Genomic DNA, 466 nt, shown 5'->3' on the forward strand with positions numbered 1-466 from the left:
GTACTCTGCTGGGCCACATGGATAACTTTTCCTCTCCCCTTACTCACACCCCCTTTCATGCCAACGTGCTGTGGGGGAACCAGTCGAAATCTCCGGGTACTCATCGACTCTGGGGCCGATGAGAGCTTTATGGACGCTACCTTGGCGTCCGAGCTGGGCATCCCCACTCAGACCCTCTCCATTCCCATGGACGTTAGAGCGCTGGACGGGCGCTCTATAGGCCGGGTCACCCACAATACCACCCCTATCAACCTACGACTATCAGGGAACCACAGCGAGACGATCCAATTCCTACTAATTAAGTCTCCTCAGGTTCCCCTGGTATTGGGTTTCTCTTGGCTCCAGCGACACAACCCGTTCATTGACTGGTCTACTGGTGCCATCATGGGCTGGAGCCCGTTCTGCCACTCTCATTGCCTGAAGTCAGCGCAGCCTGCCCCGGGCCACTTAGCTTCCGCCACACCAA

The sequence above is a fragment of the Coregonus lavaretus genome (assembly GCF_964263955.1).
Source record: "Coregonus lavaretus genome assembly, chromosome: 26".
NCBI classification, from domain to species: Eukaryota; Metazoa; Chordata; class Actinopteri; order Salmoniformes; family Salmonidae; genus Coregonus; species Coregonus lavaretus.